Consider the following 5754-nt stretch of genomic DNA (forward strand, 5'->3'; position numbering starts at 1 on the left):
GAGAATGAGAATGAGAATATGGGCAAAAGAGGTGACTGCTCACTTTTCCAAGTCGTCTCTACTTAGCCCCTGGGCATTTGGAACAGCCTGGCCCGGGTCTTGGCTCTGCCCTGGACTTGGGGCTAGGAGCCCAGATGAGTACAACACAGGCCACGGACCAGGTGGACCCGACCTCAGGGCTGCCCAGAAGAGAGCAGTGGAGCTGGCAGGGACAGTGAGCTGTGTAAACCCAAATGCCTGCAGGTGGGTGGGGATGCAGGTCTGGGCGACTGGGGTGCAAGGTGTGGGGTGCGGGGTAACTGCCCACAGGAAGGCAGGCTGGGCACTGAGAGGCCCCTGCTGTCTCCTGCTGGGACCCTTCTGTCCTACTTCTGACCCCAACTCCAGCAGCTCAGGGAAACATTACTCCGGAGTGCGTCCTGCCAGCTGGGACCTGGCAGTGCCCAGCTGGCTGGCCTCAAGGTGCCGGGCCTTGCAGTGGGGTGGTTTGGGTGGTGTGCATGCGCATAGTAGGCCTGGTCTGACACCCATGAACTGGGTGGTGAGCAGAGCAGACTGCTGAAGAGCTTCACCCCAGAAGCCAATAGGAAATGCTGCAGAAACTATAGGAATACACAGCTGTACACCTATGGAAGGTTGGGCAGGGAAGGTGGGTAATGCGGGCCGAGCCCAGGGCTCCTTGCCCACTCATTGCCTCAGGCCCAGGGCATCCTGTGCTGGGTGCCCATGCCACCTGCTCAAGCATGCCACAGGCCCCCTCAGCCCAGCTGGTCTTGGAGAGGCAGGGGACTCATGCAGCTCCAACCGGGACTGGGAGGAGTCCCTCACACCAAAACCCGTCTGGGGATCCCTGACTGGGCTGTGACTTCGGCTGCCTGTGATGGCTGCCTGTGATGGCCTCCTCCACTGCACTTCATGGCCCCCTGAAGAGCTGAGAACTCCCAGCAAGGTGGCCGAAGGGGATAGAAGGGAGGGATCATCTTCCTTTGAGAAGCTGGGAGGTGGCGCTAGACCAGGAGCACAGATGGTCTGCCTGGTGGTATTGCAAGGCTCCCCACCAGCACCCAATCCACACCTTGTCCCACCCTCCTCTTTCAGTCTGGGAAAGTAGCCCTGGGACTGGAGGCTGCAGGATGCAGGGCAAAGCCAGTGGGGGAAAGGGCAGGTACAGGCCAGGGGCCTGGCCAGCAGGGGTGGTATGGCTGGAGGTCCCTGGGCTGGAGCCCTTCTGCCCTGAGCCACTCACCCTGTGCCCATGGGCTCTGTGTCCCTGGGCCAGGACAGGCCCTGGATGGCAGAAGCCACAGACTCACAGAGCCCTAGCTGCCCCACAGCACACCCTGCCCTCCTTCTTGAAGCAAGACGGGTAAGCCCCGGGCTGGCCCTCCAAGACACAGGACGGGGTAGGAAGGAGTAGGGCCAGAGAGGAGTGGCTTCCTGGAGAGTCCAGGAAGGGTTGGTCCTCAAGCTTTCAGCAGGTGACCCTGGTGACTGGTGGGGGTGAGGTCAGAGGCAGGGCTGGAGGCCAGGCTGGCACCCTTTGTGGGGAAGAGACCTAAACTCTGGGAAGTGCCTGTGCGGATCAGCCTGGAGCGCTCCTTCTTGGAGCTGCCCTGCCTGGGATTGAGCTGGGATGGATCCAGCACCCACTGTGGCCTCCTGTTGCCTCTCCTTGTGGCAGTGCCAGGGATGGGGGACCGCGCGGCCCGTCCCTTCCTGCTGCCCACCCTGCCAAATCAAATTCACTGGCCTGGTTCCCCTGGTCTCCTGGGTCCCCTCCACCCCCAACCACTTGTCTGAAACTTACCAGATTCCAACCTTAAGGCAAGAAAAAAAGTGTTTCATATACAAACCGATCAGGGTATTTGTAGATAATTGCGAATGTCAAATATTCGGGCTATGACAAAGTGCAGAGGCAGCCGGTGTGGATTCTGGTGGAGGGTGGCCAGGCAGCGGTCCAGGCAGGGGAGGACGAAGGCCACAGCATTGCCTTGCTGTGCACAAGGTCCCCTTGCAAGTCAGGGGAGGTGGTGCCAGTCGTGTGCCATGGGACTGCTCCCCAGTTGATCTCTGCCAGGTCACCTGGAGTGGGCAGTTTGCAGAGGCTTGGGTGTCCAGGCCTGTGTGCCCCTGCAGGTTGGCATGAAGCAGGGGCATGTGCCCACTTAAGGCCATGGCTTCCGGCTCCCTTGGAGAGTGGATGGGTGTTTATGAAGGGAAGGAAGGGAAATGAAGAGCTGACTTCCCCTCAGGCCTCCTACACACTGGCAGGAGGACACCACGTCCCAGAGCCCTGGCTGGGGTCACCATCTGTCCTGCCAGGTCCCAGCTACTGTAAAAGTGCCAGCACCAGCTTTCAGGACACAGAGAAAGGCCTCCCTGCAGTGTCAGTCCTAGGAGACTTTTGGACTCCAAACCTACTGAGGACCTAGCAACCCAGTGCATCCCAGTAGGTGAGGGAAGGAGTTGGCGGCAGGTCAGTGGCTTTCCTGGGTGGGAATGTCAAGAGTGGTGGGACAGTCACTGGGGCTCAGGGCGGAGGCAGGGCAGAAGCACCAAGGGGAAAGCCTTCCCCCATTCCTAGCTCCGAAGCCCTGGGAACAGGCGAGTCCTGTGGCTCCATCCGGTCCTTGGCCAAGACAGCCCTGGAAGGGCTGCCCTTGGCCTTCACCGTTCTGCTGCAAGGGTGAAGCAGACAGAGGTGGGGACACCCCCAAGCCCAGGAGCTCAGGGAAGAACAGTGGAGGACTGCAGAGCTCCCCGCCCAGGAGTGAGTGGTGGTCTGCTAGTCACTCACATATTTGCAGCCCTGTTTCTGAGATTTTCTTTTAACTAAAGTAAGTGATTATTCACAACATATTTACTTTCGACAATAAGAGCTATTTGAAATAGCATTTTTAAAGTTTCTGTAGAATTTTCTACTTTTTAAGCAAAAGTGCCTTAGGGCTTTAGCCAGATACCCTAGGGGAGAGGGGAGGCTGGGATGACCACCTGAGAAGGTAGGACTGTGGCTGCTCTTCTGGCTACAGCTGAAAGGTTAGAAAGAAAAGGCCTCAGGCAGGAGCCCCAGCCCAGTGCTAGGGCCCCAGGGAGCACCTCAGCAGGCTCAGTCCGTTGCTCTCACCCTCATGGACTTGCTGGAGTGGACCTGGAGGGTGCACAAGGACAGTGCAGGACCACAGCGGCTGTGCCAGTGTGGGCAGCGGGCAGCCCCACACGCGTGAGTGTGAGACATGATTCTGTTTGACTTTCCCAACCAAAGTGCGTGGATCGTGGATCGGGGCCCAGAGAGCTCAGGGCACCCTGTTGTTCTAATTAAAGCTGCTGTAAACAGACAGACCACGCAGTGCTCCTGCTCACAGGGCTGGGAGACAGAGGAGGAGGCTCCGGCAGAAGCTGTGCCCAGGCCTTTCTTAGAAAAGGCAAGAAAAGGCAAAAGAGGCAGGAACTTTAAAGAAGAAAACTAGGGTTCTATGTCTAGTCCTCAGCCCTCAGCTGGGCTGAAAGAAAACCTGGGCTGCAGGTGCCTGTGAGGGCGACCTGGTCCCCTGACCCAGGCTGCTGGGACTTCATGGAGGTGGGAGTCAGAGTGCCTAGGTGGGCGAGGGAGGCTGAGATGCTCACCAATGCTCTGCTTTCTTCTCTCACTCCTTCCATCTTCCGTGCCGCTTCCTGGACGTTGAAGCGGCAAAAGAAAACCTAGCCAGCACGGGGGACAGGGAGCTACCAGGAGCCCTCTGCGCACCAGCCAAGGAGCCGAAGTGGTCAGGGAGAGTGGCTGCTGAGCAGGGGGCTGGGCCTTGAAAGGAAGTTGACAAACTGGTCCTTGAAATGGGGAGGTGCACTTGGCCCCAGCCCTCCAGCCCCAGCCCAGCACCCAGTGGCTGCAGCAGTAGGGTCTTCAGGAGGGAGCTGTGGCCAGGTGGCAGCTGGGCCTAGAGGAGGCTGGTTGGGAAGGGTCAGAGGAGCCCTTCCTCCGGAGCGCAGAGGCCCAGCAGTCACCCAGTAGCTCTGCCATGGAAGTCACCTGACAGCGGGAGACCTCAGCAGAGCCTAGGTCTCAGGGCTCCAAACGAAGGTGAACTAAGGGAAGCGGGGGAATTTCCCAGGATCGGGGAGCGGGACCTTTCCCCCGAGCCTGACACGGGGCCACCAGGAAGAACAAGAAAAGAGACAGCTCGGAGAGCTCCTGGTAACTGTAGGAGCCAGCATTTTCCTTCTCTTCCTCTGCAAAGTGAATTCCCATTTCTCTTCATCGTCTAGCATCTGACCCCAAAGATCATGGGATTCAGAAATACCCTTCATTTCGTTAGGCTGACATTCCGAAGCACTGGTTACGCTGCATTCCGTAGCAAATTTCCCTTCACATACATTGTAAGACAGCACTTCCCCAGTCCTCTTAACGGTATATTTCACTTCCACAGACCAAAAAACGAAAACACACACATAGGACGAGGGTTGGACAAAAACACACTTAGACTGCTTCTAGATTTCAGAGATTTTTGCAGTGACTACGCAAACGCTAACGAGTGAGCTGTTTGTAGTGATTGTTCACGAAAGGTCTCTTTTATTTTTAAATTGGGGTTTGGTTCCCTGGTGGAAAAATTTTATCAACATCCTTTGAAAAAGGATTAGAAAATAAAAGTAAAAATTTAGAACGCATCACAGTGTAGAAGCTTTTCCTGAAAACAACACATAACACTACCTCCATGACTCAGAATGTAGCGAAAGTTAAATTAAAATGAAAACTATCAATAGAACACTTGGGACTTCTATCAAAGCTAGCGGCAAAATCTTTAGAATGCCTCTTACATTATGCTTCTCTTTTGAGACCGAAATCGTCAACATCTTTCTCCTCTTAAATAACAACAGTTCACTTCTCAAAACTCTTCACTTGCGAAGTCATGATGATTACTGTTCTTCAGTTCTTCAGGCAAAGACTTTTGAAACGCATTCCCCACACAAACGCACACACACTTGCCTGTTTTGAAAATGCTGCAGAGACAGAGAGAAGGGGAGGGGAGGGAGGGAGGGAGGGAGGGAGAGAGAGAGAGAGAGAGAGAGAGAGAGAGAGAGAGAGAGAAAGTGCTCTAGCTTAGGTAACCAACAAACCTTCAATTACTAGGCTTTATTGATCCTGCGAGGCAAAGTTCTCCTCCTAAGATTTCCCTGGGCTTATTAGTTATTTGAATCGGCCTTGCGACGCCGCAGGCTGCGGTCTGGGTGGCTCCAGAGGAGGCAGCGCTGCCCACCGCGCCCGGCTAGGCCAGGTGGAGGCGGACAGAGGTGAGCGTAGGACCGGGCTGGGCAGGGCAGGGCAGGCCTGGGCCTCGGCAGGGACAGCACGCGCCGTCCAGGGGCGCTGGGATTCGGGCCTTCGAAACAAAGGGGTCCAGGAAGGCCGGGAGGCATCGCGCATCCAGGGGTGCGGGCCGGCCGCCACGGGCTGCGCGCAGAGCCCTGAAGCTCCACAGTGCGCCGGCCGGTCCGGAGCTGGTTTTGCTCTAACCCGGCCCCAGCCCACCTGGAAGTGCTCGGAGTCCGGGGGTCCCAGGTCCTGCGAGGCCGGGGCGGGAAGTGGACTCGTGGTCACCGCCACTGGCACCGAGGGGCCCAGGGAGCCGGGCAGGCTTCGCCCAGAACCTCTGTCCTCGCCGCGCCGGGATGGGACGCGCCAGTGCTCCCGGCCCTGGCCCCTCGGTCCGCAGCGAGCGGCGGGCCGGCGCGCAAGTCCTGGGTCCTGGGCCGCCGCTG

This window comes from Octodon degus, unplaced genomic scaffold, assembly GCF_000260255.1.
Source record: "Octodon degus isolate 3935 unplaced genomic scaffold, OctDeg1.0 scaffold00025, whole genome shotgun sequence".
Classification (NCBI taxonomy): domain Eukaryota; kingdom Metazoa; phylum Chordata; class Mammalia; order Rodentia; family Octodontidae; genus Octodon; species Octodon degus.